This window comes from Hypomesus nipponensis, chromosome 16, assembly GCF_054491055.1.
Source record: "Hypomesus nipponensis isolate SF chromosome 16, ASM5449105v1, whole genome shotgun sequence".
Classification (NCBI taxonomy): domain Eukaryota; kingdom Metazoa; phylum Chordata; class Actinopteri; order Osmeriformes; family Osmeridae; genus Hypomesus; species Hypomesus nipponensis.
In genome coordinates, this window is record NC_140376.1 from 3,370,001 (window position 1) to 3,392,693 (window position 22,693).

Genomic DNA, 22,693 nt, shown 5'->3' on the forward strand with positions numbered 1-22,693 from the left:
AAAAACACTGACAAACCTGGGTGTGCATGCACCCCACCAGCCAAACACACACAAATAAATTGCCGCACCACCATCTACACACAAATACACACACATCAACATGAGGGATATGAAAAAGAGAAAACAGACATCTGAACAATCTCTGGGAGTCCAGTCAGGCAAGGAGCTGTCAGACAGACCGTGCCCCCCATCCGAGTGCTCCCTCTGGGGGTGTGAAGTCTGGTCCCTCCCTGGGCTTCTACACTGGCTGTCCGACACTGTGCAGAAACCATGTCATCACTTTGTTATTAGAGCAGGTCTGGAGAGAGATGGTGGTCTGATAGTGGTCTCTCTCTCTCTCAAGTTTAAATCTAAAGTATCTATAAATGCTCTACGAGAAGGCTGTTCAGAAGCAGCCTCGTTGACTGTAGCTGAGTAAGACTAAATACACACAAACACTGGGTATCATGGGTTGTCATGACAACAACCCCACATCGCTACCGGAGGTTTGGCACAATTATCAATCAGATGTATTCCCCCCCATCTCCCACCGCCGAGAAGTCAGGAGGAATTAACTACGGTTGAGAAAAATCCGCTTTTTCACAAAGTTCCCGAAAATCTACTTCCTGCATCTCTCAGGAAAGCTGGCAAAGAAAGATGAGAGATGTAGAAAGGAGAGAGAAAGGATGAGGAGGGGAGAGACTAGCGTCGTGGGAAACTTGTGAAGCGAGCGGAAGAGGAGAGAATGGGAGAGAAGGAGAGAAGGAGGATAGAGATAGAGAGAGAGAGAGAGAGAGAGAGAGAGAGATAGAGAGATAGAGAGATAGAGAGATAGAGAGATAGAGAGATAGAGAGATAGAGAGAGAGAGAGAGAGAGAGAGAGAGAGAGAGAGAGAGAGAGAGAGAGAGAGAGAGCAAAATAAGTTGTGTCTCTCTAGCCTTGCCCCCCTCCAGTGGGTTGCCTGCTTGTGTGCCGGCAGTATGTCTTTAATGACTCCTCTCAGGTGTTGGAAGTGAGAGCCAATCGGCACTCATACATTACAATTATAGCCAGAGAGCATGCCAGGCTGCTGCCTAGACAACGTAGGCCCCTACGTGTGTGTGTGTGTGTGTGTGCACATTCTTGTGAAGGCACACACACACAGGACAGGTGTGACCAGAATGTCTACTCAGTCCCGCGCCATGTCATTCGGTCCCTTCATGAAAACTCAGCTCATCAAATCATCTCCCAGATACGCTGCACACGGCGGAACATATGCTGCGTCTGTGGCTACTATCTTCCCCGACACACACGCACACACGCACACACAGAGCTGAGAGTGTCTGCATATCATTCCCTTCCCAGCTCCTGGGACACCTACCTGAGAATGTGTGGGTCCCTAAACACACACACACTTCGGAGGCAAAGAGATGCCAGACAGATGGGCAGCAAGAGAGGAAGAGAGAGAGACAGAGAGAGAGACAGAGAGAGAGACAGAGAGAGAGACAGAGAGAGAGACAGAGAGAGAGACAGAGAGAGAGACAGAGTGAGAGACAGAGTGAGTACGGTGCAGTGTCCAGTCCCCTGCCAGTCAGACAGGCAGAATAACAACTCACACAGATCCAGAGCACTGATGTCATTTCCCCTGAATAACAGCCGCTTGAGTGACAGTCGCCCAAGAGCCGGCGTAGGCAGGCTGCTCCGACACTGACAGAACATATCACTGGTCGCCCCGCTAGAACAACATGCATTGTGTCTCCCAGCCAAACTCCGTTCTTCTCCTGCAGTCGATCCAACGCAGTCCGGCGGAATCACAACCCTTTTTACCTGTCGATAACATGGTGCTGTTATTCTCACACTAGACCACATCCCTGCTGTCCCAATCAATGACCTCATTGATTCCTATAGTCCAGTGGCCCTGGAACAGGACAGGGGACAGGGGACAGGAGAGAGGGGACAGGGGACAGGAGAGAGGGGACAGGAGAGAGGGGACAGGGGACAGGAGAGAGGGGACAGGAGAGAGGGGACAGGGGACAGGAGAGAGGGGACAGGAGAGAGGGGACAGGGGACAGGAGAGAGGGGACAGGAGAGAGGGGACAGGAGACAGGAGAGAGGGGACAGGAGAGAGGGGACAGGGGACAGGAGAGAGGGGACAGGAGACAGGAGAGAGGGGACAGGGGGCAGGGGACAGGACGAGGAAACGAGGAGTCAATGGAGGAGAGGTGGCATAACGTAGGACGCAAGGATGGGAGAAGAGGAGGAGGGAAAGGATGGTGGGGGAAGGGTTGATCGTTGATGCAAATGAAAGTACCGTGGAGAAAGAGATTGTGAAAATATAGCGGAGGAGAGAGAGAGAGACAATGAGAAGTGTGGGAGACAGAGAGAGGGAGAGGAACAGTCACACGGAGATGTGGGGGAGGGAGACAAAGACAGAGAGAGGGAGAGAGAGAGGGGGGGGTGGGGGAGAGAGAGAGAGAGAGAGAGAGAGAGAGAGAGAGAGAGAGAGAGAGAGAGAGAGAGAGAGGGAGGGAGGGAGGGAGGGGGACGGGGAGGGGGAGGGGGAGAGTTGAAGGAAAGACAGGGAGAACAATGAGAAGAAGGGAATGCCATGCCTGACAGTGACACACTGATGGTGGATGAGAGGTGAAGATGTGACAGACAGAGGGAGGACGGGAGTGCCGGGGGGGGGGGGGGGGTGAGAATAATGTAGACAGAGAGTAGGTGGGGGAACGGATGAAGAGGGATTGTGAAGGGAAGTGTGGGAGTGGAGGAGCCAGGGACTGAGAACACAGACGGAGAGATGGAGAGGCACTGACACCCTGGAGGGAGTGCTGAGATCAACCTGCAACACCTGGGCTTCAGGTGTGTGTGTGTGTGAGACGGAGAGAGGTTGTGTGCCTATGTGTGTGTGAGAGTTTGTTTGTGTGTGGGCGTGTGTGAGAGTGCGTTTGCGTGTGTGAGACGGAGAGAGGTTGTGTGCGTGCGTTTGTGTGAGAGAGTTTGTTTGTGTGTGGGCATGTGTGAGAGTGCGTTTGCGTGTGTGAGACGGAGAGAGGTTGTGTGCGTGCATGTGTGTGTGTTATTATTAAATAATCACACTTAGAGCTGCTAATGAGTCATGAAACCTACAGATGTTCTGGGCTCCAATTAGAAGTAGGTACAGACAAGGTGCGAAGGGTGTGTATGTGTGTGTGCACGTGTGTGTGTGCACGTGTGTGTGTGCACGTGTGTGTGTGTGCACGTGTGTGTGTGTGCACGTGTGTGTGTGTTTAGGGGGGCACAGTATCTGTAAATTAACAAACAGAGACAGTAGCATATACCAAAGGTGGAGAGGGAGAGAGAAACACTGAGAAAGAAAGAGACAGAGATACAGAGAGAGAGAGAGAGAGACAGAGAAAGAGAGAGAGACAGAGAGAGATACAGAGAGAGAGAGAGAGAGAGAGAGAGAGAGAGAGAGAGAGAGATACAGAGAGAAAGAGAGAGACAGAGAGAGAGACAGAGAGAGAGAGAGAGAGAGAGAGAGAGATAGAGAGAGACAGAGAGAGATACAGAGAGAGAGAGACAGAGAGAGATACAGAGAGAGAGAGAGAGAGAGAGAGACCAGCAGAGAGGGCGGGGTGAGCTGGAAAGGTGGTTGTTCTGGTCTGAAACAGTTACAGGACAGTACGGAAACCTCCTGGCAATATCGATTTCTAAAGCCAAGATTCATTTGGAGAATGAGAATGGATTTGTCTTCCTTCAGGCCTTAGTTACTGGCCTTAGTTACTTATTTATCTCCTACTTCCCATGCACGGCTGACAGTAAGCCACATTGCCCTGCCACCACCGGCCATCTTCTAAGAAAACACATTTCAGAGAGACTGGAAAGAGTGACTTGGCAGTTTGACTCTGCGTGTGGTGTGCCTGGGTGTGTGTTTGCGTGTTTGTGATGTGTGTGCGTGTGGTATTTTAATGTGGCATGTGAGTGTGTCATTGGGCTGGAAGAGAGGGCAGTGAAACTGACATATTCATTCTGAACCTACTACAGTGTGATTTTCATGTAGAGAGTCTGTTGGAGACGTGGATGTTGCTTCCAGGGAAGCCCTGACTGCGTGAACCCATTGACATTCAAAAACAACACACAACAAAACAAACGCACAAAATGACTTCATCATAAAACTGTCCGAGCACACGCTCATCCATGAATAAGCTCTGTTTGACCTCCCCGAGAGAGCCGCAATTCCAGTCACAAATGTTGTCCTTTGAGATTGTGTCGGGTCGCGCATCTCTGAGGCTGTCGTCGTGACCTTTTCACCTGCAACACAACCACCAGAGGAATCCATTAACAGGAAGTCCTGTGTCTCATTCAGCCGGAGCCTTTGCCTAAACCTCACATACGGACGGCCGTTTCATCTCCCCTCGTATCGACTGTCGGGGCTTCTAAAAGGATTCAAATAGTCTGCTTCACCGTCCAAAGGGTTTCCCTGTTTCTTTGGGGCGTGCGGAGCAGCCCCAGTTTAAAGACCCCACACCTCCAGGGCCCTACAGGAACACCAACCCCACGCTCTCTTCCGAACACAGTCTGCAGACAAACAGCATCAGCGATTCACGCTCCCCTCACCCACGCGGCCGCCCCCGCACCGCCGTGCCTCGCGCTTGTAAGCTACACAAGCTTGCGGATAATTGGATTTCAACAGACAGTTCAAACGACGGCATGAAATAATTAGTGACAAAACTCTGATGCAATCTCCAGCACGCCGGTCGTCTTTCCAGCCAGGATGAGAGGAGGGGTAGGGCGGGGGGAGGGGGGAGGGTGTTATGTAGGCTTGTAGGAGACCATTACATGACCCATCTTACACTATGACTTTACACACTCGGCACGTCAGCAATCACACACACCAACGGAGACGGCACGTGTGTGTGTGCATGTGCGTGTGTGTGTGTGTGTGTGAGTGCATGTGTGTGTGTGTGTGTACAGCCTAACCCAGATCCATAAAGAACCAGATGCCGTTTCACTCCGTCTGCGTTTCCCCCAGCATTGATCAAACCCCCCACCAATCACCTCCCAGCTTTGATCCCCTCAGCCTATCCGCAGAAGGCAGGCTTTATAAACCAGCCGGCTAGTCACTCACTCCAGGTCCACATAAAGTACTGTCTATTTTAGGACCTTATAGCTGGTCTATGGAACACTGTTATTGGAGAATTCAAACAGGCAGGTCAAAAGTGTTCAAAAGACGCTGTGAAACTGAACCAGAATGCTGTGTGTGTGTGTGTGTGTGTGTGTGTGTGTGTGTGTGTGTGTGTGTGTGTGGGAGTGTACTGTACTGCTGTAAATAATGATATGGCATTATGACGTATGTCCCCATCTTTCATCTTTATGCACCCAGCAGCGAGGATCAGTCCTTAGTACATAAAGTGGTCTGTGAAAAACTAGGAGCGGCAGGAAAATTGCTACCCATCTAAAATGAACCACCTGCATAACACTAAAACTGAGTTTTTAAGAGGCTGTGAACCCGAGGCAAGGGAGCGATTTAACCTTCGCTTCGGCTGACCTAAATTATAGCACTTGTGTCGAGCACAACAGCATGTCAATTTCATTCTATGAACTTTTACTTGTTTTCGACAAACTCAGACTGGGATTTTTACTTCAGAAACCTACTAAAGGTAACATTTTAATAATGGACTTGCGCTACCATCACAGCAGCTGAATGTCTATTAGTTTACTAAAAGACTTTGGCATTTCATAATAGCAAGGCAAGGCACCCAATAAATAAAGAATGCAACCAGATCAATAGCACATCGATTGCAAAAAAGCTGCCATTTCTGTACAGTAGTTCAAAGAGGACTGTGGTTTATGTAACAATCATAGAGAGAATAACTTCTCGATCCTCTCCTGTTCATTCTGGTGAGGAGAGTGACACAGAGGGCCAGAGTCTGTCAGGTTCACAGGAAGTGCCACAGGAAGTGCCACAGGAAGTGCCACAGGAAGTGCCACAGGAAGTGCCACAGGAAGTGCCACAGGAAGTGCCACAGGAAGTGCCACAGGAAGTGCCACAGGAAGTGTAGGCCACCTGCACACCAGCTGGGCGCGGTTCCACCCGAGTCACCTTCAGCGTCAGATGTCGAAAGATCTAAAACGCCCCCAGGAACATCTGGTGACTGGCCTTCAGCACGATCTATCGAACTGCTGAAACGAAGAACAAAAAGCCAACTCATCGTGTTCTTTTGTGTTGCATGATAATGAGTTACTGTCATTAAAAAACAACAACAAAAACGACTGAATCAACAAGATACATGTTTACTCCTCCCATTCGTGGACCTTATGGACAGGATAAGGAAAGGGGGTAGTGGAGGAGAGGAGACAAGTGAATATGATGAGGGTAGACCAGAGAAAAGGCAGCTTCCTAGGAACCATGTGACCCAGGGTGACTGATAGTGCACACCTGGAGGCAAAGAGAAAGGAAAGCCACTGTTTAGAACACTGCAGGCACTAACACACAGCCCTCTCCTTCTCCCCCTCCCCCTCCCCCCCCCCCCTCTCTCTCTCTCTCTCCCTCCCTACCCCTCCGACTCTCTCCCCCTCCCCCTCCCCCTCCCCCTCCCCCTTCCCCTCCCCCTCCCCCCTCCCCCTCCCCCTCCCCCTCCCTTCCTCTCTGCCTTCCTCTCTCCCTCTCGCTCTCTCTGTAGGGTTTCTGACAAGCTTGTCTTGACAGACACGGACCCTGTGAAGGTCTCATTCTAGGAGCTTGTCAACAGACACTGCTCTCCTGTGTGCTTGGGGGGATGGGACACACACACCACACAAAGAAACACATACACACACATACAGATCCATGTCACCTGTCGCGCCTGTAATAACAAAAATACTAAACTTGCGGCAGGCGAAAAGTAGCTAGCGAGGTTAAACGATCTAAGGTATAAGATTACCTTGAATCTGCAATCCCCCCTTCCCCCCTACCTTGTCCTCCTGCTAATTGCCCCACCCGCCCCCCCCTTCCCCTGCCGTCTCAAGAGGCTGTCACTCTCTCAGGCTCGCAGGTGTCGGCAAACTGCTCCAAATTCATCTTAATGGCTAAATTGAAGCAATTAATTAGCTTGATTGGTGGAGTTAACCTTGGCCTCTGCCACATGGGGCTTTGCATTACTATCGAGTCAATACATACAGTGCAGCGCACGGACATACATCGAACGAACACCCCAGCTTATTGACCAACAGTCAAAAGACCAGCTTACTCAAAGTAAGATAACAAAAGGTGGGGGTGGTGGTGGGGGTGGTGGGGGAGGTGGGGGAGGGGGAGGTGAGGGGGTGGTGGTGGGGGTAGTGGTGGTGGTGGAAGGGGTGGTGGTGGGGGTGGTGGGGGTGGTGGGGGAGGGGGAGGTGAGGGGGTGGTGGTGGGGGAGGTGAGGGGGTGGTGGTGGTGGTGGAAGGGGTGGTGGTGGGGGTGGTGGGGGAGGGGGAGGTGAGGGGGTGGTGGTGGGGGAGGTGAGGGGGTGGTGGTGGGGGTAGTTGTGGTGGTGGGGAAGGGGTGGTGGTGGGGGTGGTGGGGGAGGGAGAGGTGGTGGTGGTGGGGGAGGGGGAGGTGAGGGGGTGGTGGTGGGGGTAGTGGTGGTGGGGGTGGAAAGGGTGGTGGTGGGGGTGGTGGGGGAGGGGGAGGTGAGGGGGTGGTGGTGGGGGAGGTGAGGGGGTGGTGGTGGGGGTAGTGGTGGTGGTGGTGGGGGTGGAAGGGGTGGTGGTGGGGGTGGTGGGGGAGGGGGAGGTGGTGGGGGAGGTGAGGGGGTGGTGGTGGGGGTAGTGGTGGTGGTGGTGGGGGTAGTGGTGGTGGGGGAGGGGGAGGTGGGGGTGGTGGGGGAGGTGAGGGGGTGGTGGTGGGGGTAGTGGTGGTGGTGGGGGAGGTGAGGGGGTGATGGTGGGGGTAGTGGTGGTGGTGGTGGTGGGGGTAGTGGTGGTGGTGGTGGGGGTAGTGGTGGTAGTGGTGGGGGTAGTGGTGGTGGTGGTGGGGGTAGTGGTGGTGGTGCTCGAGCTTCAAACGCCTCATTTCCCCCGGCCGTTCCCCACGGCTCCACCTGCAGCTGCCCCGGCGCTAATCTTCCGTCTCACCAGCGACCCTCAGACGGCAACGCCGGCCCCAGCCTCTCCCCCCCGAGTCAGGCGTTTGGAGGCAGAGTCCCGCTGCCTCGCCACCGCGTCGTCAAGGCAGCCCTAAAGCACAGACCCTACAGAGCCAGACTCGGCTTGTTCTGCCTGAATGGACCGACGGATCTCATTTATTACAACGGCGAATTGGGGGAAAAATAAATGGCGTACTGCGTCTTTAAGGAGCAGGTGTGTGTGTGTGCGCGTGTCTCTTCAGACCCGGAGCCTGGAGTGGTGCAGTTCACCTAGGACTGATGGATGTCCTGCTGTCACGTCAAGCAGCTGTTCCAGCCGAGACAGCCTCCCTCTGGAGGAGGCGAGAGGGAGGGAGGGGGAGGATGGGGGGGAGGATGGGGGACAGTGTAATGGACACCTCACACATGCCCAATTAGTTCCTAATAATGTTTCTTTTCCCTTTCTCTGCTTTATACCTCTCAACCGGAGAGCAGAAGAACACTCCTCACCTGTCTTGGAGAGGGGGAGAGGGAGGAAGGGGGGTGGGGAGGAGGAGGGAGAAAAACATAAAGAGAAAGAGGAAGAGGGGTAGTGCTGGCCAGGGAGTGCAGACAGGAGCCCTTCAGAGAGCCATCCAGACGAAAGCACAATACCAGCCATTACGGACAAATATTAGTTCTTTCCTTTATCTCCTCCTTAAATGGTGTGTCTTCAAACAGCATTACAGAGCTCTCCCTTCCAAATTGTACCCAATTTGCATTTTGAGTCAATATTCTTAGAGGGGATTTAAAATGGGGAATTTGATGGCTATTACAGTTCCTGTATGCTGTTTCTTGCTGGGAGGGAGGGAGGGGGCAGTCTGCATGGAGTCAGTCAGGGTCCAATGTCTGCTTTATGAGCTCATAACAGCCCTGTTTATTTATTAATAACCCGCGTGGCGGTTAGGAACGGGCTCTATAATTAATGAGGTGTGGATGGCAGCGGGCCACAGCATCAAAGGGCCCAGGAGGGCGAGGGGGAGCGTGCTAATCACAGGCTAATGATGCCCACGGACACACAGGTGTCTCCTGGACGCAGCCGCGTTCTCCGACCGCGTTTCACCGTCTTCCTGGTCGGCAGCGTCCCAGCCGCTCGGAACCGCGGCTCCGCCCCCGCGCCCGGTACGCTGCCCCGGCGTTCAGGTTCGGAAACGTGGTTTACGGAGCGAGGCGAAGTGATGACTATTCTTGAAGAGTTGGGGGGGGGGGGGGGGGGGGCAGAGAGATAAACAGGCATAAGCATATCCTAGCAAGCATGTTCAACCGAAAGAGGCAGATGGATGGATGGATGGGTCCTTGGGTGGGGAGCTGGGGGAGGGAGGGCAGGGTGGAGATTACCAGATGGAGCTGGTCCTAATTGAAAGGCATGTAGAGATGTAAGGCAGATCTGACAGACTGCAGGAGAGTAGAAGGACAAGATTGGTTAGATGGATGGTTAGATGGATGGTGAGATGGATGGTGAGATGGATGGATGCATGTATTGAGTATCTATGACAACTCCCTGATATAATTTCCTGTACTAAGGTCGGAGTGAGCTCAGCTGCGGTTCACAAAAGAAACTATCGATGCGAATAGCTTCATTCTTATCTCTAACAAACACATTGAAACAAGTTGCCCATTTCCCGTTCTTATTTCAGTTTCCATTCTGAATTTACAATTGACCATAACTCTGTTACAGCCGGCTCAATACGTCTTTCGTTGCAGCTACTTCAGAGTAACAAGACTCCCCTCTCTGACTGTCACACACAGACACACACACACACACACAGAAAGACACCAACACACACTCACACAAAGACACACACACACACAGCCATTCCGGCCCTCTTCGGAGAGAGCTCCGGAGTGTATCTTGACCCCGTGACCCCGCCCCCCCGTTCCAGAGCCCGTGTTTGAGAAGATGTGGCGCGAGGGTGCCGTAAGAGACAGCCGTCCTCACCACAGAGCCCAACCCTCGCTGACCTTCCGGAAATTACCGCTCCGCCAAAGGAAAGCAAACACATCATTTATCTGGCGGCCAATGCAAAGAGCAGCTCCCTCAAGAGGTGGAGCTGGCAGGGAGAGACGTGTGTGTGCGTGTGACAGGCGGAGAGAGAGGGGCAGCTGGCATCAGGGAAGCCGGGCCATCGCTCTGCTGGGAGACAAGACCGACAGCAGCCTCAACCTCCGCCCCAGCCTCCGCCCCAGCCTCCGCCCCAGCCTCCGCCCCAGCCTCCGCCCCAGCCTCCGCCCCAGCCTCTGTCCCAGCCTCCGTCCCAGCCTCAACCTCCGCCCCAGCCTCCGCCCCAGCCTCCGCCTCAACCTCCGCCCCAGCCTCCGCCCCAGCCTCCGCCCCAGCCCCCGTCCCAGACCCAGCTTTAGCAGCAGCCTCACCCAGCCAAACTTCCAGCCACACAAACGTCTCTCCAGGCAAGGAGACCACTTCCATTAACACAAGCACCATCACAGGACTATACATAAATAAAATTTAAACGCTTTTGAGAAAACAGCGCCAGTCGATCAGCGAATGCTTGTCCAATTAAGAGGGTGTAATGACACAACAAAGAAGGACAAGCTCTCTGATTGCTTGAGGTGCGACATGGCGGCGATGTGGAGATAGCGATCCTTCGCTCGTGATTAGGAAACAAGCAGCGCAATCACGCCACGCTTCACCTTTGGAGTGACGGACACCGTCCCCCCGGCGCCGATCTGACCGTGACGCCTCGTGGTGACGTCGTGGAGAGGCAGAGAGCTAAGGAGGGAGGGAGGGGTTGACGGGACGGATCAAAGGGGGGCAGGAGGAACCGTGTTTTTTAGCCGTGACGATCGGTAATGAAGAGGCCTTTGAGGCACGGTGAAGCTAATATGGAGTGGGGCTTTGATTGTTTGTGATGAGGGGCTGGGGGCTGGAGCACCAGTCTCAGTAAAGAGGCTCTCAGTAAAGAGGCCGTCATTGTGCTGCATTCTGCTGTGCAAGCCACTCTGTGAATCCGCCGTAGTGGAGCCGGCCGACTCGACCTGCGCACTCAGCACTCTGGATCAAAGCCCGCACTTTCCACTGCAATCAGGAGTTATGTTTACCCCGACAAATCACCTGGGGAGCTTTTAAAAACAAGAGTGCAGGTGTATATCTTCCATCCATCCATCAGAGAGAGAGAGAGAGAGAGAGAGAGAGAGAGAGAGAGAGAGAGAGAGAGAGAGAGAGAGAGAGAGAGAGAGAGGGGGGGGGGGGGGGGCGCTGGACGCTAAACGCTAAAGATGATTGGCTGAATAAATGGAAGTCTGTCTCGTCTGAAATGGTGAAATGGTAGATGTGGTGAGTGGACGACGAGGCTTTGATCCCTGGTGGATGGTGAAGTCTCTTATACCCCCCCACGCCTTGGAGAGAGTGCTCGAAACAACATTCAACGGCTGCTAGGTAGCGCTGACCCTTTCAGAGGGCTGGAGGAGTGGTGCCATCTCTCTGTTCTCCTTTCCTCAACTCTCCTGACCCCTCCTCTCATCCCCCTCCACCGCCCACCCTCCTCCCTCCCCTCTTATCTGTTTTTTCCTCCTCTCCTCTAGGCCCCTCCTCTACCCTTTCCTCTCCCTTTCTTTTGTCCGCGTCTCTCACTCTCCCCCCTCTCCTCTCTCCTCGTTTCCTCTGCCGGAGAGAGTCGCGTTAGAGTGGGGCCTGCCTCCGATCTCTCTGTCAGCGCAATGAAGGTCACGCAAGCCTCGGATGCCCAATTAGGCCTCGGACGCCCGCAGCACCGTCAGAAGTCTGGTTTGTATGAGGGAGAGGGGGGGGGGGGGGAGAGAGGGGGCATTAAAGAAAAAGTACCTGAAGGGAACATGGACAAAAGAGGGGAGGTCATATCAACAGGGAGTCGGTGTAACACCATTAGACCCTCAGCACACCTCGCCCTCGCTGGGAGCGGAGAGATGCAGCCCCTGGTATCGGGGTCTGGTTGTCAGGGTGGATCTGACACTGAGCTGGGTTGTGAGGAGAGCACCGTGCCTGCCTCCGCTCTGCCGGGGCTGCCTCCGCTCTGCCGGGGCTGCCTCCGCTCTGCCGGGGCTGCCTCTGCGGGGCCGCGCTGACAGACGCCGACAGCGCCAGGTAATCAACGGCCAGGCCGACGCAGGAGAGCAGGCAGCCATGCATCACAGGGAGGGCTTTCACATCAATCTGAGCAGATCCAGTCAGCGGGGGGCTGGGGTGGCCCCCCTGCGTGCCCCCCTCTGCGTGCCCCCCCCCCCCCCTGCGTGCCCCCAGTGGACCAGCCTGGGGACAGGCCGTGTGCTGCTTCCAGATTTATCAGAGGGGCCCGAGGCAGGGCAGGGCCCTGGCTGCGAGGGACCGTGGGTAATTAGCACCCAGACATGTCTGTTTATGACATAAGGTCTGTTAGTTAGAGCTGAGAGGAGACAGGTCAGGAGGGAGGGGGAGAGGGAGGGAGGGAGGGAGGGAGGGAGGGAGGGAGGGAGGGAGGGAGGGAGGGAGGGAGGGAGGGAGGGAGGGAGGGAGGGAGGGAGGGAGGGAGGGAGGGAGGGAGGGAGGGAGGCAGGGAGGGAGGCAGGGAGGGAGGCAGGGAGGGAGGCAAGGAGGGAGGCAAGGAGGGAGGGGTTTTACTGCAACGCTCTTACTGTAGGGGTTGGATGTATGTTCCGCTGGAAGGAAAGCGAGCTTCTATGTGTTTGTGAGAGAGGGTGTAGGTGGGTTACCGTCTTCTCTTCTGTTTCATATCGGTTAGGTTTCATCAGAGATGCACACACATATCTGTCTGTCTCTCTATCTCTCTCTTCCTCTTTAATATCTCTCTGATCTGACCTGTAACATGTATTCCCTCTCTCCTCCATACTGCTTTACCTTCCGCTCTCGCTCTCTCGCTCTTTCTCTCTCTGTATCCTCTCTCTCTCCTCTCTCTCTCTCTCTCTCTCCTCTCTCTTTATCCTCTCTCTCTCCTCCCTCTCTCTCTCCTCTCTCTCTCTCTCTCTCTCTCTCTCTCTCTCCTCTCTCTCTCTCTCTCTCTCTCTCTCTCTCTCTCTCTCTCTCTCTCTCTCTCTCTCTCTCTCTCTCTCTCTCTCTCTCTCTCTCTCTCTCTCTCTCTCTCTCTCTCTCTCTCTCTCTCTCTCTCTCTCTCTCTCTCTCTCTCTCTCTCTCTCTCTCTCTCTCTCTCTCTCTCTCTCTCTCTCTCTCTCTCTCTCTCTCTCTCTCTCTCTCTCTCTCTCTCTCTCTCCTCTCTCTCTCTCTCCTCTCTCTCTCTCTCTCTCTCTCTCTCTCTCTCTCTCTCTTTCTCCTCTCCTCTCTCTACTCTCCTCTCTGTGTTGTTTCTCTGTCATACTGCAGCAGGATAGTTAATCACAGAAGGGAACCAGCTACACCCTCACCAGTTAAGTCCTAATGTGCCAAACAAAATTGAAAAGAAATCACAGGAGGAGAAAATGCCTGTGGAGATCCACAGTGGTGATACTAAACTAATTGTTTAACAGCCACGTATGGCGATGTTGTGAATGCATCTCCCCGACATTACAGTGTGTGTGTGTGTGTGTGTGTGTGGATCTGTGTGTGTGGATGTGTGTTTGTGTGTGTGTTTGTGTGTGTGTGTTGTCAGCATATGAGTTGTGTGTGTGTGTGTATTGGACACAAAGGAAAGCATTCCCCCTCTTCAGCGACTGAAAAGAGTACCTAATGTTCAATCCTCTGGTTTATTGACTTTCTGATGTTACTTTCCCAAAATGGCAGAGCAGCATACAAAATAGGTTTTTGAAGTGTTGGTGTTGAAGTCTGTTAGCTACACAACAACCAGCAGTAGCCGTCTGAAAGGAAATTACTATTTAAAAGCACAATTTTCTTCTCACTAACAAGACAAAAATTGCTAAATGAATGTTCCCTTCTCCATTTAGAAAAAGGCTATGTATCTTTTCGGAGCCCTGCATTATAATGACTGGTAACACTCTCTCTCTCTCTTTCATCCTGTCTCCATCGCCCGTCCCTCACTCTTTCCTTTCCTGTCCCCATTCTCCTCAAAAAGCCTAAATTGAACTGAGAACGTCACAAAAGTCAGGGTGGAACACTGTGGCCCTCACTGTTAAAGCACTAGTGGTGCGTTGGCAATTACTGACCGCATGACTGACCGCAGGACGGCTAGGGAGTTGTCCAGTGAGACACTTGGCCTGTAATAAACTCTGGAAATTGAGAGACTTCAATATGAAAATTTATCTCTTTCAAGTTTCTTTCATTACTCCTTCCAGAGAGCAGAGCGTGGCTGACCTACGTGTCAAGACTCCAATGCCTCGCCAGATGCCAAGACATAAACCAACCTCCACTCCTCCCAAATAAACCGCTTCAAATGAAGCCCGGGAAATATGGATTTGCCGATCTGCATCGGGACAAACCGACAGGGGTTCAGGCAAGGGGACGCGCATTGGAAAATGAGTGAACTACCCCTTTAAGAAGCAAAGGAAGCAGAAGTCCCATGGCGTCTGTAACCCCAGGCCTCTCTCTAAGCCGGTCTGTCTCATTCGGTTCTGCTCAGCAGATACCAGTAGGCTTTTCACTCTGGCAGCAGCTTTGGAATATCAGTCACACTACTGTATCTGTGCTGTGACATAGCCACCACAAATCCAGCGAAAAACGGAAAAGGTTCTTTCCCAACTTGATTTTGTAACATCTGTCTGACAGGTGTAAACTGCCACCTTGCTACCAGTCTGTCTGTTAAACATGAGCAGGTCAACCAGACTGAGTTACCAAGGGAACCAGAGAACGCATTAAAAATAACTTTAGACTTCTGCCTGCAGGAAAACAGATAACGTGAATTGGTCTTTTTTTTCTTCTTCACAGGAATATTTATCAAAACGTGAATTCCTATACAGTATGTGGAACAACCCCCCCCCCCCCACACACACACACACACACACACACACACTGCTTTTTAAAGCCACAATATGTAAGAAAAACGATTCTTCCATGGTGGTCCACGTATTTGTTCCAGTATCTTTTTAACATGCTAATGAGTATCTTTCTGATTTACACAGAGGGATGGGGGGGGGGATCTCATTGTCACTGAAACTAATAACTAATATCAATAGCGCGCCACGAGCAGATAGCTGGGGCGCACCGAGACAGATTGCGTTCACAAAGCCAAAGCCAAACAAGAAATGGAGATGCGACAACCCAGGTCCGAGGGATTTGAATTAAATTAATGACATTACTTTGCATTCCCCTTCAAATCCGTACGATTCGGCTCAGTCTGCCCGGCTCCTGCCCCAGCCGGGCCAGATACATGATTAGCAGGGAAGGTTTAATAGGTACACCGCTGAGCCTGGCGCATCATAAACACCCTTCCACATGGGAATAGGTAGAGGCAGAGAGAAGAAGGGAGGGGGAGAGGGAGGGAGGGAGGGAGGGAGGGAGGGAGGGAGGGAGGGAGGGAGGGAGGGAGGGAGGGAGGGAGGGAGGGAGGGAGGGAGGGAGGGAGGGAGGGAGGGAGGGAGGGAGGGAGGGAGGGAGGGAGGGAGGGAGGGAGGGAGGGAGGGAGGGAGGGAGGGAGGGAGGGATCGATGGGGAGAGAAATAAAGAAAGAGAGAGAGAGAGGATCCTTATGAGTAATGGGATCTTCTCCAGGTGCTTATGTTTCTCCTGTCTGCGTTAATTCCCTCCACCAGACTGGGTCATTTTCTCCTTCGCGTCAAACCCCTTTTTTCACCCGCACATAGACATACTTTTCCTGCAGGAGCAAGACTAAAAACTCTTAACAGTTAAAGTAGCCATCTGTACCAAAGTCACTCAAGCGTTTTCTGTCTGAGGAAGAGGCCTGGACTGTCTCACTGCCTTCTGCTGCATCTCTATGTTGTTGGGTTATTAAAACCCAAGATTATATTTTTATGTGTGTTTTTGTATGTGTGTATTGTGGTGTGTACTTCTGTGTGCTTCTTTGTGTCCATCTGTGGGCTTCTGTTTGCAAGTGTTTCTATGTGTGTGTGTGTGTGTGTGTGTGTCTGTGTGTCTGTTCTTATGTGTGTGCATGTGTAAGTCTACTCTATCCCCCCCCCCCCTCCAAATTCAAACCTTCAAGCTTGTGCATGTTCCTTCTCTATTGCAATGTAAGTGCTCCTCATTCTGCCATGTCTGACTTAGGTATAACAGATCCGGCCATGCTTGAGGAAACAGAGGAGACAAAGGACCCTGGGAGCTGTCCGGGGCCTAACACCACGGACGCTCGCTTCACGCCCAGGGGGAACGACCCCTCGCTCTTCCGGACAGGATTAACTGCTCTAGATAAGAAACTGCTGGCAAATTGGCGAAATAAACAGCTTGCGAGAGTTTCTCCTGTGGGTTTTCTAAAGTGAGAGTGTTGAATCCAATTGGAAGCTGGACATATGCCACCTGAGCCGTGACAAAGGAGGCAGCCGACCGGAATGGTCAACAAAGGAACGGTCGGAAGATGAAATCCAAACCCTAATCTTCCTCAGTGGCACCCCTGCGGCCCCCTATTAAAACCACTCGACAGAAACAGTTTCCAGATGTCATCGTTTATTTATGGTATTTAATAGGCAAAATACCCTCTTGAATAATGCATTCTGCCGGCGACGTTCGCCGATGAATATTCAAAAGCCCTGTCTCGGGCTGGATGTGGGACCAAAGGCTTTGTCTGAGATTGGTTAGAGGCACATCTGTGCCGTCAGACTAGGCAATTAGCGTTCCAGCTAGCGATGGTGGCTAATGGTCAATCATTGCTACACAAAGGAGGATGCTATACACCGGAGACCCATTTGAAAGACCAAAAACATACAATACCCCTATGAAAAAGGTTCAATTTAAGATATATTACTCAGCACTAAAACGGTTCTTTTTGGCACGGTTCTTCATGACTTGCGAGAGAGAATCTACCTGGAGCCTCACAGGCTTGGAAAGGGCTTGAATTTCCAAGGGTTTCATGTGACGCTGCCTGTGTTTTTGGTTGGGAGCCGGAGCAGATCCAGCCTGATGGAGGTGTGCCAGTTTGCCAGGTCGAAGTGCTGAAAGCTGAGATCCTCCAGAGCTGTCAGTCACAGTGACGGCTCCCCCTGGGTAGAGGCATATCCCTCATTGAGGTGATGAAACAACCTTCTGATTCTGGCAATAAGCAGACTGACCGACACAGAGCACAACCTGCATGACCCACACACACACACGCACACGCACGCACACACGCACGCTCTGGCAACACATACACAAATGTTCATACCAACACACGTCCTTAGACCATATGCATTCCGACTCACGGGTACATTCACACACACACTTAATTAAAAATGCATGCAGACTGCTGCTGAGGATGTTTGCTCTGTTTAATTGGATCAGAGCTGCCTAAGTCTCCAAATTAGTCTCTCTCTGCGTGTGTTTTACACCCCAAAAATGTGAACTAAATCTCATCAGTCAGGTCCCCCCCTCAGACATCGCCAAGCTACATTTTTTCCACGTACTACTAAGAAACCAAATACAAATCTGAACTTCCTCAAACTGAAAAACATCCGGCAGTTTCTCTGCTCACGCTTCCAGCATAACTACCCAAACAATTTTATTTATTCAAACCGATAGCGGCTTGTTCATTACAGCAATATTAATTTACTACATGAGTGAAATCTACAAAAAAAATATTTCTTGCACTCTTTGGGTGCTATTCAGGTGCAAAATTGAATTCTCAGCATTCATGTCTCTGGCTGCAAGTGTTAGCGCTAAGCTGTGTTCAGCAGACCAGAAACACACATTACAGAGGAAATATGGCAAGTCGAACGAGCCAGATAATACACTGAATATTTCATCAATATGTTCCTTTTTTGCTTGCTACTCAGTTGATGTGGTGACAATTTATAGCTGTTTTTGGCCTTTCTCCATGACTGAAACACAGCCACTGGTATGTGTGGCTTGTTGCTGTCAAACTGGATATAGAGTAGTTCCTCTTAGTGATGGAGGAGTATGTGTGAATTGGCAGAACCGCTGAAAAAAAAAAACACCTTTAAAAGAGATGCAGTGAGTGTCTGAGGGCCAGCCTTTGAACCAGTCGAGAGAAAGAGAGAGACAGAAAGAGAGAGAAATCGAGAGAAAGAGAGAGACAGAAACAAAGAAATCGAGAGATACAGAGAGAATCAGACTGACAAAAAGACAGATTGTGGTTCCAGGAAGCTCTCCAGCTTCCACAGGTGCCAGAGATGCACCCCAGGCCCCTGAGTAGGTGACACAAGGGGGATAGCATTTACAGACGCACCCGTCCGCTTACAACTTGGCTTCTCAACCAGACCTATAGGAAAAAAATGAACTTGTCTTCAAACACAATGATTAATAATGCAGCTGTTGGGGTGTTTTTTGATGTCCTCCTCAAAACCACGCAACAGCGGTGAGGGCCTGACCCGGTGTCTCCCATTCACCAGCCAGGCTGCCTCTGTGCATCTGACAACACACAAACCCACACAAAGGTGGGCAAAGCAGCTTCTGTCCAGGTGGAATGGGCCAAGTTCACACAGGCAGGCATGCCAGCCAGGATGAGAGGAAGAAGAAGGAAGAGGAAGCACTGGGAGGGGTGGGGGGTGGGGGGTGATCTAAAAGAAAGAGATTCACGTTTGAGACAAGCGTCTCAAGAACCCCCAAGGGCGAGGGAGAGTGTGGATGCGTGTGAATTTGTGTGTGCATCTGTGCGTGTGTGTGCATCTGTGCGTGTGTGTGCATCTGTGTGTGTGTGTGTGTGTGTGTGTGTGTAACAAAGATGCATCTTGCCCCAGCAACCGTCCATTTCACTAACTACAGACTGAATTTTCTGCTGGTACTTGTACTGTGCAAAATCTGAATCCACCTCTCCTCCAAACTCATCCCCTTTTGTCAAGATCTGACACAACTGTATGAAATGTCCTCAACATGCTAACTTACCCACACATCTCCTCTTTGTCATATACCAAAGGCACCACAGCCATCTGATGCAAAATCCGCAACTAGCGACAACACCTGTGAAAGCTGGAGTTCTGACTCACGCAGTTTTTCCACAAGACACAGCTTTCACAGTCTGTGACCACACACGACCATCCTGCGAGTTTTGACAGAGCGCCCTCAAAGATAATATCTTTCTCCACTCTCAGCGTATTGCATTTAACTTTAGGAGGTTTGAACTGACATTCTCAGCTGTCGGCTTCATGTCACAATCGCTCTGTGTCTGGGGGGCTCGTGAACAGAATCTCCTTCTCCTCTGAGACGGAGAGGACGTTCTGCCTCTAATCCCGACGCAGCTTTGTCATGGTCGATGTATTTTTAATTAGCTCGTCAACAATTAAGAGGCTTTAAAAAGCGACGACAGATAATAGCACTCATCTCCCTTAAACGTCAAGATATACACTTTCATCCGACCCCACAGGGTTGATGAGAGTAGCCGACAAGGCAACACTTTGCAGAACATAAAATCTTGAAACAGCTGAAAACGATCAAAGCCAGACCATTCAGATCTAGTCGTTAACGAAAAAGCAATATGATTACCGAGAGCAACAGCACCATAACATTTTAACCGTTGGCTACTTCAATCAAAACGGTATCGACATCAAAACTACTTTAAAGAAAGCGGGGAGGACAAATATAAATAGTTGACTAATGATATGAACAAAATGGTTTGGATTCCGGTGGTGAAAGTTGTCATAGTGAAATCCTATCATTGTCTTTCTTGCGAATTGAATAGTTTACACAGAACCCCACAATCCAGCTCCGGGAATCGGCGTGCAACTACTTTCTCACGTTGCAACCGTTTGCTCGACGGTTCACCTTTAACAGCTTTCAGTATGCCCACCGGTTTATCAATTGCAATGCAAAACAAGTCTAACGGGTGCCCAAACACATCGTTCTCACCTTCTTGGTGGAAGTGACACGCTCCGGTGTCTCTCTGGAGTCCACAGGAATGTAGCAATGTCTTCTAGGAGAAAATTCGGTTTGTAGAAATCAGTGCAGGTGTTCCGATAACCGGAGATCACTAGATCTAAACCATACCCGGAAACAAAACTATCTAAGAAAATAGAGTAAAATAAAAAGCTTAACGTGTTTTGGAGAGCCCCCAAAACAGCAAGTAAATCTGTCCGTCTTATCGATATAGCCTTGCGTTCCTTCTCGGTAGGCTAGCAGCCGAGAACTGAGGAGCGCGCGAGAGTGCTCACCTCCCCAGCAGCCAAGTGATACTGAACAATAGAGCGCAGATGCGCGCGGGGTGTTCGGGTCTCTGCAGACTCGCTCTCTATTCAAATTAGCTGTGAGCAGCAACGGAAAGGGGGAGTTGGGGACTGAAGTGGCCACGGATGGTGTTGGTGGGGAAGGGGTCCTCTAGAGAGGGAGATTCGGGTGTGAGTGGGGCTGCTGATAATATTTGGCACATTTGCTTTGGGTGTTATATCTTTTAATCTCGTTTGTGCCGTTAAAAGCAAGAAAATTCATAGCCAAGTACAGTGTTAGACCTACCTTGAATTGCAAATTTGATTTGACGTCAAATATTTCGTTTCAGGTGCATACAGTTCGCTACGAAGTTAGATTCATTAAATGATTGGTATAAATCAACTAATAGTTCTTATGCATAGACTCCGTACATTTCGGTCACCATGGGTCACCAAATGATCCTGCGCCATATAATTCTAAAGACGCAAAACACATGATAAAAATCCAAGATCCTGATCGGTAATTGCAATTATGCTTTTATTACCGTACTCTGACAAACAGCCCCACCAATAATAATTGCCCCCCCAAGAGACTCTACCAGAGCCACGCGGGAGAAATTAACGCTGCGTCGTCCTACTAATTGACGGCCCGCACACAATATTAGTTCGTCTGAAGAAAAAATAACAACGTTATTATTAATACCATTAAACCTTTTGGGTGGTCTTTATCATCTTAACGTTTAAATTATTAAACAAATGTAGGCCTATGTGAAGGTAATTGATATTTAAAATAATGTGCGCCCACGGCTTGTAGTCTACTATCAGTAGAGGTTAACGCGCTTCAGTCTGCCTGAAGTGACCCTCGGTGCTGTCCATGGTGCTGGAAACTGCTAGGTCGCCACGAGCTCCCTCGCTTTCGCCAAGTTCTAACGCGAAGCAAAGTTTGTGGCCTGGGGTCTAACTCAGGGGAGCGCTTTCAAATCTAACTAAAGACAATAACACGATAACATAATATTTTGAGCATTTATATGAATATAAAATGCTGGACTTGGCCAACTTTCACCTTCACAGGGAATCAAACACACGACCTCCAACATCTTACACGGGATAGCTACCAGTTACGCCAACGGAAACGTTGCAAGTCACTGGCGCTTCAACCGATCTACATTTGCTCACAAGAGGTCCCATATTGATAACTATCATCAGAATATGTGACCGTCAGAATATGTGACCTCTCTGTTACATGTCTGAAATGGTCTGACACACCAACCAACCCATCTCAGGTGACTAATCTGTCCTTGCCACATATAAACAAAAGACAGTCACCGATCTGGGCAACAACTAGACCTGTGTATAAGGGGGCCCCATACTTCATGTCAACGGCATAGGCCTAATAGCAGTATTTGACTTCCAGATAATCGGCGCCATTCTAATGTTTGTTTTGGCTGCTTCAGAGCCCTTTCCTCTCTAAGAGTCTCCTCTGTGTGTGCCCTGCTAGAGGCTTTGAACCCAGAAGTACTCAAGCACCCTCGGCCTGAGCCTATCAGATCACTTCACAGCCAGACACTTCAAAAGACAAGGTCCTTATGCACACTGGCCAGAAACACAGATTCCCCCCCCCCTCTCTCTCTCTCTCTCTCTCTCTCTCTCTCTCTCTCTATCTCTCTCTCTCTCTCTCTCTCTCTCTCTATCTCTATCTCTGTCTCTCTCTCTCCCTGTCTCTCTCTCCCTGTCCCCCTCTCCTTCCCTGTCCCCCTCTTTCTCTCTCTCTGTCTCTCTGTCTCTCTCTTTCCCTCTCCCTTTCTCTCCTGTCTCTTTCCTGTGCCAGCCAAACTGGCATCCATGCCAGTGAGGCAGTGAGTACATTGAGTCAACATGGAGGCAGTGTGTATTGATCCCCAGGTCACACAGCCAAGGGTAACTGTGTTTGTCTATCTCCAAGCTCCAGTACATAGTAAAAGTAAATCTAGTGCGCTGATGGCTAAGTCAAAGACACAATCAGAGTGTTCAGTACTGCAAAGCCTATTCTCCACTGCGATGACCAATCCTGTTGGTTAATACCTTAATTAGGCTGTGGAGTCTACGGTCACTGTTGGAGAACAGTCTCAAAGGATAGAATTTAGAAGAAAACCTTCTTACCAATTCAAAACCTCAAAGGAATGATCACAGTACTGGGTAATGTTCCCCAAAGAGGATTGTAAAATAAACTTAAGGATTGGGGAAAGCAGAAAGAAGCATTAAGCTGTGCTTTGTCCAAACACATCCCATTCTGCAGGCATTACAATCAAATGTGTTAGCACCAATGACAACCATGCGGGTTTTTCACATTTTCCCAAAAATCCTCTGGATAGAAAAAAAATGGCAGCTGTAAACAAGCCCATCCACAAGAAGAACAATACGAACAACCACAACACAACATGGCAGGCTGATATCTGGACAGAAATATCGACAGAAACAAATACATTTGCAGTTCATTGCCATCCAGTAGACAGAGTCAAGACACAGGAGG

At 50.8% G+C, this 22,693-nt stretch overlaps 1 protein-coding gene across 1 annotated transcript in view; it reads right to left on the bottom strand.

The window, feature by feature from the left end:
- The window catches only part of ncanb (neurocan b), an 84,041-nt gene extending 63,883 nt beyond the window's left edge, over positions 1-20,158 (bottom strand). The window contains exon 1 of the mRNA XM_084675447.1: positions 19,892-20,158. The gene's annotated coding sequence lies outside the window, so the exon portion shown is untranslated. The remainder of the gene's footprint in view (positions 1-19,891) is intronic.
- Between the last annotated feature and the right edge of the window lie 2,535 nt (positions 20,159-22,693).